The sequence below is a fragment of the Arvicanthis niloticus genome, chromosome 2 (assembly GCF_011762505.2).
Source record: "Arvicanthis niloticus isolate mArvNil1 chromosome 2, mArvNil1.pat.X, whole genome shotgun sequence".
Lineage (NCBI taxonomy): Eukaryota > Metazoa > Chordata > Mammalia > Rodentia > Muridae > Arvicanthis > Arvicanthis niloticus.
Genome location: NC_047659.1, coordinates 146157811 through 146165415, shown reverse-complemented (window position 1 = coordinate 146165415; position 7605 = coordinate 146157811). Strand labels below are relative to the sequence as shown.

The 7605-nt window shown below is 39.4% G+C and overlaps 1 pseudogene; it reads right to left on the bottom strand.

The window, feature by feature from the left end:
* Window positions 1-4616: 4616 nt before the first annotated feature.
* On the bottom strand, window positions 4617-6098 carry LOC117703575 (ATP synthase F(0) complex subunit C1, mitochondrial pseudogene; annotated as a pseudogene).
* Between the last annotated feature and the right edge of the window lie 1507 nt (window positions 6099-7605).

The following is a 7605-nucleotide window of genomic DNA, read 5'->3' as shown; positions in this document are numbered from 1 at the left end:
GCCACTGTATGTATCTGCACATACATGTATGTATTTTTTGATTGCCAAATTCATTATAATGAGTAACATCCATTTGCCAGATACTGTTTGGTATCAGTCCCTTTGGATTTACGCCCAAATGAGGAACTGGTAAAAGTGTAACACATGATTGACATTGTTTAACAATTTGTCTAGCTTGTTCTCTGGTAATTTTAAACATAATTTTTAAAGTTTCAGAATTAAGGTGATGTAACTCATGAGCCTTTATGGCCTGATGCAAGTTAGATTGCGAATCTAATAAAGCCACTTCGGTGGGTAAGGCCTGAGGTCCCATTTCTGGGGTTAATACTGTGTGGGTAGCAGAACTGAGGTCTAGTCCTGCACTTCCTGGTGTTGCTCGACTAAGTTCTGAATTGAATTGTTGTTTGCTGGTAAGAAACTGACTGATCCATAATCACGTTTTGGCTTGTGTTGGTTTGGGGCCTGGAGCTGGCCCCTGTTCCTGTTTCCCTGATTATGGGAAAGGATGTTTCCTTGTGCATCTCTTTTGGACCTACATTCACTAGCCCAATGCCGTCCACCTTTGCAAAGTGGGCAGAGCCCAGGCAGTTTTCTGGGCTGTCGCTGGGTTAACTCATTTTCTGCCTTGCAATCTCTTGCAAAGTGTCTAGGCTTGCCACATTTAAAACAGGCCTTTTGGTTTCTACTTGCCAAAAAATCTCTTACTGATTGTCCTTGCATGGCGGCCACCATAGCTAAGCCCTGTTGGTAGGAGGGACCTATGTCAGAACAGAGTCTGATATACCCTGTAAGGTTTTTCCTGTAGGGTCTAATGGCTGCTTGGCAGGCAGGATTGACATTTTCATATGCAAGTTGTTTCACATAATCTACACCTGCCTCTGCATTACCAAAAATCCTCCCTGCTGTTGTCATTAATCGATGAGCAAAATCAGAAAATCATTCATCAGGTCCTTGTCTGATTGCTGTTAAGGACGCACCAGGGTCCCCTTTTGCTGGGAGTTTATGCCAAGCCTTCATGTCTGCATTTTGAATTTGAGCAAATAAGCCTGGGTAATATTGCATCTGGTTATCACTAGAAGCAAATTGTCCTTCTCCTACTAAGGCTTCAAAGGATCAACCATTGCTTGCCTGAATGTTTCTCCTAGCTGTTTCTTTACAATTCTCATGATACTCTGATTTCCAAATAAGATAGTCACCACCGCTAAGAACTGCTCTCACTAACGTATTCCAATCACTAGGAGTCAGCACTCCTCTGCGGCAGACTCTAAAATTGCAAGAGTAAATATTTAATTTGAAAATTAAATCCTGTGTGATATCTCCAAGCAACCCCTTGATTGTCTCTGGTCTCTGATACAGGAAAAGCCTCAGCATCTCCCTTCTCTGGATGATCTGTGGCAAATCTTAAGCTAGGTGATAGGGACTGCCTTTGGACTCCTAGTTGAGGAATCCAAGGAGCCGGGGTTTTTTCGCAGTTTACCTCTCAAGACATCTTCCCTGTCTTTAATTTTTGTAGCTGATTAATTAAGTCCTGATACTCTTTTTCTAACTCTATTTGTTGTTTAAGAACAGATATTTTTTTCCTATAATTCCCATCTGGGATCTATAACCACCATCTCCATTGCGGGAGCACTTGGAGGCGGAGGTGCATAGGGAGGGTGTCGTCTGGAAGAGGGCCATTCAGGGTCGTAATGATCGGCAGCCTCTTCCTCTAGGTCAGCACAATCTGGCTCTGACAAATTGTCATCAACCTTTGGTTGTATTTTAGATTTTAATTTATGTTTCTTTTTATTTTGAACATGAAAGATAGCATTCAAACAATGAAACAAAAGCAGACAATTAACACACGTGAGCAGCAAACAACAAAACAAAAACAGAGAGTTGAGTTCAGGCTGACTTTTTTCTTGCCCCATTTTCATTAACATGACTTACCTTTCTCAAAGAGGCAGATTCCCGCGGTGATCACGTTCATTTCACTTCTGAATTTTCAGCAGATCCTTCTTCCAGTAATGTCCTTCACTGGGTCTCTTGTTCTTGCTGCCCCATGTTGGGCGCCAAAAATGTTGTGGCCTGAGCTGCTTCATGTTTGGGGGCCAAAAATGTTGCGAACCGCTCTATCAGTGTTGGGACCTGCACTGCCAAAAGCCTTGGGGGCTAAATTGTTCCGGCTTGTACTATCCCAAGCTGCTCAGGTCTTCGGGTCAGGGTTCAGCAAGAGAGAGAGTGAGGACAGATGAGGAATGGAGACCAGACAGAGTGTGATTCAATCCCGTTTATTTTTCGGTCTCTCTTCCCAGTTCAAGTCCCAAGTCTTGAGTTCCTAGTTTCTAGTCCCTAGTGCCTCCAAGTTCCAAGTTACTTCTTACAAGTGCTAAGTGCCTAATGTCTAATAACTAACTTCAAGTTGTTCTCAACTCTTCTGTCTGCCTCTCGCCTTTTATATGTCTCACTTCTAAGCCACGACCTTAAGTCACACCCTTATGTCTTATCTCTAAATCTGATCTCTAAGTCACACCCTTTAAGCTTTAAGTGAGCTTTAAGTCTCACACACCCAAGGGAAGATCCTGGGTATCTAAAACAAGATGTTATCAGAGTGTGCTCAGCTGTTGCAGGCTATTGTAATCAAATTTCTTGTTAGGTTATATGGCTCAAGATGGCTGCAAGGATGATAGCCGCCTTCTGTTGGCTTCCCACATTTCTACATGCAGATATTCAGTTTGTCTAGCTCCATTTGTTGAAGATGCTTTTTATCTTCCACCATATATTTCTGACCTCTTTATAAAAAAATCAAATGTCTATAAGTGTGTGGATTTATGTTTGGGTTTTCAGTTGGATTTCATTGACCAACATGTCTGGCTTTATGCCTATACCATGTTGTTTTTATTACTATGGCACTGCAGTACAACTTGAAATCAGGGATAGTGATACTTCCTGCAGTTCTTTTATCATTCAGGATTGTTTTAGCTATCTTGGATTTTTTTTAAACATATAAAGCTGAAAATTGTCTTTCAAGATCTGTGAAAAATTGTGTTGGAATTTTGATGGGGATCACATTGAATCTGTAGATTGCTTTTGGTACTATGGCCATTTTTAACTATGTTAATTCTACTGGTCCATGAGCATGAGAAATCCCTCTATCTTCTGATGTCTTCTTCAATGTCTTAAAGTTTTCATCCTACAGGTCTTTTACTTGTTTGGTTAGAGTTGTCCTGAGATATTTTATATTTTGATGCTATTGTGAAAGGTGTTGCTTCCCTGACTTTTTTTCCTCAGTCTCTTTGCCATTTGCATATAGGAAAGCTATTGATTTTTGTAAGTTAATTTTGTATCCAGCTACTTTGCTAAAAGTGTTTGTTAGTTATAGGAGTTTTCCAGTAGAGTTTTTAGGGTCACCTACATATACTATCATATCATCTGCAAATAAAAATACTTTGACTTCTTCCTTTTCAAAGTGTAGCCACTTGATCACCTTCAGTTGTCTTACTGCTCTAGCTAAGACTTCAAGTACTAAATTGGATAGGTGTGGAGAGTGTGGACACCCTTTCCTTGCTCCTGATTTTGGTAGAATTGCTTTGAGTTTTTCTCTATTTAAGTTAATGTTGACTATAGGCTTACTGAAACTGCCTTTATCATGAGCTATGTCCGTTGTATCCCAAATCTCTCTATGGCTTTTATTCTGAAAGTGTGTTGAATTTTGTCAAAGACCTTTTTTGCTTCTAATGAGATGATCATGTGTTTTTTGTCTTTCAGTGTGATTGTGTGGTGTATTACATTTATTCATGTTTGTATATTGAAACATTCCCCATATCTTTGGGATGAAGCCTTTTTGATCATAATGGATAATCTTTTTGGTGTGTTCTTGGATTTGGTTTGTAAATATTTTATTGAGAATTTTCATATCTATGTTCATGAGGGAAATTGGTCCCTAATGATAATTCTCTTTATTGGTCCAGTCTTTGTGTGGTTTGGGCATCAGAGTAACTGTAGCCTCATAGAATGAATTGGGCAATGTTCCTTCTGTTTCTATTTTGTGGAATAATTTGAGGAGTATTGGCATTAACTCTTCTTTGAAAGTCTGGTAGAATTTCTTTGCTAAATAAAACCATCTGGCCCTGAGCTTTTTTTTTTTTTGGTTGGTTGGTTGGAAGCTTTTAAGTACTGCTTCTATTCTATTCATTAGGGGTTATAGATTTGCTTAAATTGTTTATCTGACTTTGATTTTTTATTTTACTTTGGTAAGTGTCATTGAGAAAGTTATTCATTTCTTTTAGATTTTTCAATTTGGTGAAGTACGGTTTTTATTTATTTATTTTTTTAAAGTATGTCCTTGAGATTCTCTGGGTTCTTCTGTGTTTGGTGCTATGCCCCTCTCTGCCTTTAGTAAATTTGGATAAGAGTTTGTCAATCTTAAATTTTCTTAAAGAACTAACTTTGTTTCATTGTTTCTTTGTAGGTGTTTTTTGTTGTTGTTTCTATTTTATTGATTTCAGCTCTGAGTTTGATTATTTCTTGTTGTCTATTCCTTTTCTGTGTGACTTCTTGCTGTTCTAGAGCTTTCAGATGTGCTATTAAGTTACTAGTGTGATATCTGTCCAATCTTTCTTTCTTTTCTTCAGAGAAAAGTTGTTGTTTGATGATAAAACTCAGAACACCCATCACTGGGACTGGCATGGAGTCAAAGCAGCAGAGACAGCTGGATGACCCCACAGAGCCTCCATGGTGAAGACAATGAGGAAGGCGACCACCAAACAAGAGCTCCCTGGCTTCAGACAGGGCAAAGCCCAGAATGGCATAGGAGAAGAGTGCTGCTTAAGAGACATAGCCAATAATCAAACTACCAAACACTGTTCCAATGATAGCCCCTGATCTAGCCTCACCAACTGCGGTGGTCCTATACCAATAAACTTGGCTGCTCTGTCAATGTCCTAGGAAATAACACTGGTCTGGAATTTCTGTCTGGCCACCTAGAAGAGAGCTGCTGCAGGAAGGCTGTTTAGAGGAGGCTTCTGGTGTACTTAGGAGGCAGACACAGGCCTGATCAGAACCTTGGTACATGAGCAGATCAGAAGAAAGGAGCAGTGCCTTGGTGGTCTGCATCTTTCCGTCTGCAACCCCGTTTACTTGCCTTTTTGAACTTGCCTCTTCATTGTGTCCCATAAGTTTGGGACACAAAGTTGTGTGTCCATTTTCATTAAATTCTAGGAAGTTTTTAATTTCTTTCTTGATCCATTTTTCATTCAGTAATGAGTTGTTCAGATTCTTTGAGTTTGCAATCTTTCTATTGTTTCTGTTGTGTAGGGGTCAGAGAGGGTGCAGGGGGTATTTCAGTTTCCTACTATCTGTTGAGGCTTGCTTTCTGTCCAAGTATGTGGTCAGTTTTGGAGAACGTTCCATGAGAGGCTAAGAAAAAGAACAAGGCATGGTCTTTTGTGTCTGGGTGAAATGTTCTATAAATGTTTGTCAGTTTGGTTCATAACATCTGTTAGCTCCAGCATTTCTCTGTTTAGCTTTTGTCTGGATGACCTGTCTATTGGTGAGAGTGGGATATTGAAGTCTCTGCTTATCAATGTGTGTGGGTTATATGATTTAAGCTGGAGCAGTGTTGTTTATTATTATTATTTAACTTGGCTGCATAGATGTATGTATAGATGTTAAGAATTGAATTGCAAGCTGGGTGGTAACATATACCTTTAATCCTAAGACTCATAAGGCAGAGGTAAGCAGATCTCTTTGAGTTCAAGGATAGCTTGGTCTACAGAGTGAGTTTCAGAATAGCCAGGGGCCACACAGAGAAACTGTGTCTCAAAACAAAACAAACAGCCAAACAAACAAAAGAATAGAGATGCCCTTTTGGTGAATTTTTCCTTTAATGAGCATGTAGTGTCTTTCCTTGTCTTTTCTGATTAGTCTTGGTTTAAAGTCTATTTTGTCAGATATTAAAATGGCTACATCAGCTTGCTTCTTAGGTCCATTTGCTTGGAATATTTTTTCCACTCTCTTTTACCCTGAGGTGAAGTCTACCCTTGGTGTTAAGGTGTGTTTCTTGGATGCAACAGAAGAATGGTTATTTTCACATCTATACTGTTAGTTTTTGTTTTTTAATTGGGGAAAGATCACTGATATTTAGAGATATCATTGAGAAGTGTTTGCTGATACTCATAGTTTGGTGTGTGTGTGTTTCCCCTCTTGATTTCCTGGTTTATTTTTTTATGTTTTCTTGGGTATGGTTGATGTTCTTTCTACAAACTTCTCTAGGGCTATATTTGTAGGCAGATATTGTTTAAATTTGGCTTTCTCCATTCATCATGATAGAAAGTTTTGCTGGGTATCATAGTCTGGCCTGGCATCTGTGGTCTCTTAGATTTTTAAAAACTTCTGCCCAGGTCCTACTTTTATAAATTACTTGATTTCTTTACCTTGAAATTCTTTTTTTATTTGTTTTTTGTTTTTCAAGACAGGGTTTCTCTTTATAGCCTTGGCTGTCCTGGAACCCACTCTGTAGACCAGGCTGGTCTCAAACTCAGAACTCAGAAATTCACCTGCCTCTCTCTGCCTCCCAAGTGCTGGGATTAAAGGCATGTGCCACCACTGCCCAGCTACCTTAAAATTCTTAATATTTTCTTTTTTCTATAGTGTTTTGATTATGTGCCAAGGGGGGCTTTCTTTTCCTCCTGGTTCAGTTATTTGGTGCTCTGTCTGCTTCCTGTGTTTTGTGATAGGTACTTTCTTCTTTAGGTTGGATATATTTTCATTTCCAGATTTCTCTCAGTTTGGGTTTTCTTTATTGTTTGTATTTCTGCTTCCAGGTCTTAAACTGTTTTAATTCATTTTTTTCACAGTTTTTGACTTCGTAGATTTTTTTAAAGGATGTATTTTCTCTTTAAGGACCTCTGTCATATTCATAAAGGCTATTTTAAGGTCTTTTTCTTGTACTTTAGCTATGTTAGAATATTCAGGGTCTGCTGTGGTAGGGTTGCTGGTTGTAGCAAAGATGTAGTGTCCTGGTAATTGTTGATTCTGTTTTAACACTAGCAGCTAGGCATCTGGTGTTGGGATGAATGTAATTCTAGTTGCTGACATCTAGTCTTGTCTTTGTTGGGTGGGTTTTTGTTGTCATTGTTTGTTTCTTGGTTTCTGTTGACATCTGGTGTGGGGAGCCGACAGAAGGCGGCTATCATCCTTGCAGCTATCTTGAGCCATATACCCTGATAAGAGACTTGATTACAACAGCCTACAACAGCTGAGCACACTCTGATAACATCTTCCCTTGGGTGTGTGAGACTTAGAGATCAGATTTAGAGCCAAGACTTAAGGGTGTGACTTAAGGTGTGATTCAGAGATAAGACCTAAGGGCGTGACATAAGGGCGTGTCTTAGAAGTGAGACATATAAAAGGCGAGAGGCAGACAGAAGAGTTGAGTACAACTTGAAGTCAGTTATTAGGCATTAGGTAATAGGCACTTGGCACTTGGAGGAAGAACTTGGAGGCCAGCCTGGTCTACAGAGTGAGTTCCAGGACAGCCGGGACCACACAGAGAAACCCTGTCTCAAAAAACCAAAAAAAAAAAAAAAAAAAAAAAAAAAACCAAAAAAACCAAAAAACCTGCTA